Consider the following 823-nt stretch of genomic DNA (forward strand, 5'->3'; position numbering starts at 1 on the left):
CAAAGCTGCAGCTGCTGCATTGGCCGGGAATCGAACCCGGGCCTCCCGCGTGGCAGGCGAGAATTCTACCACTGAACCACCAATGCCAGATGTGGGGCACCCCACGGCACCACCCCACAGCCCCAAACCCCGTGGGGTGGGAGCAGTGGGGACAGGCACCACCGGCTGTGAACCCCTCCCCAGAGAGGGGGACCCCAACAGACAGCTCTCACGCCAGGGAGCAAGCCATGAGAGCACCTCTTCCCGCTGCCTCACACACCACCTCCAGCAAGGCAGGGGGTTGTCATTAGCCTTCAGAGTTAACACTCTGATGAGGAGACCGAGCAAAGCTCGCTCTCTCCTTGGAGGGGCTGCAGAACCTGCCCCACGGCACAGGACAACCCGGCCACACTTTGGGTTCACCCTGGAGACCCAGCTGTGACAGGCCACCCCCACCCAGCACCCAAATGCAGCTGCCTCCGGGGTGCAGCAGCTCCATCGAGGCGGCAGAGGCTGGGGAGGAGAGGCAGGACCTCTGCTGCAAGGTACCGCCACCGGGAAAACGGGGATGAATTCGGGGGTCACCTTCTGCAGGAGCCCCCCTCCGGCCGTGGCGCTGCCACCCCATGACGGTGGTGGTGACGGTCCCGTTCCCCACCCCCCCCAGCCCTGCCGGCCCCCCAAGGGGGGGTTTGGAGGCAAGAAAAATCCTGGCTGCATTGGCCGGGAATCGAACCCGGGCCTCCCGCGTGGCAGGCGAGAATTCTACCACTGAACCACCAATGCCAGATGTGGAACGTCCCCCGGCACTGCCCCACGGCTCCGCACCCCAGGGAGCCAACCT

General features: G+C 65.6%; 2 non-coding genes across 2 annotated transcripts; both read right to left on the reverse strand.

Moving 5' to 3' along the window:
• Window positions 1-15: 15 nt before the first annotated feature.
• TRNAG-GCC lies at window positions 16-86 on the reverse strand. Its single transcript has one exon. It is a non-coding gene; the product is annotated as a tRNA-Gly (tRNA).
• A 608-nt stretch (window positions 87-694) lies between these two features.
• On the reverse strand, window positions 695-765 carry TRNAG-GCC. The gene has a single exon. It is a non-coding gene; the product is annotated as a tRNA-Gly (tRNA).
• Between the last annotated feature and the right edge of the window lie 58 nt (window positions 766-823).

Source organism: Pygoscelis adeliae, unplaced genomic scaffold, assembly GCF_000699105.1.
Source record: "Pygoscelis adeliae isolate BGI_AS28 unplaced genomic scaffold, ASM69910v1 Scaffold326, whole genome shotgun sequence".
In the NCBI taxonomy this organism is placed as follows: Eukaryota; Metazoa; Chordata; class Aves; order Sphenisciformes; family Spheniscidae; genus Pygoscelis; species Pygoscelis adeliae.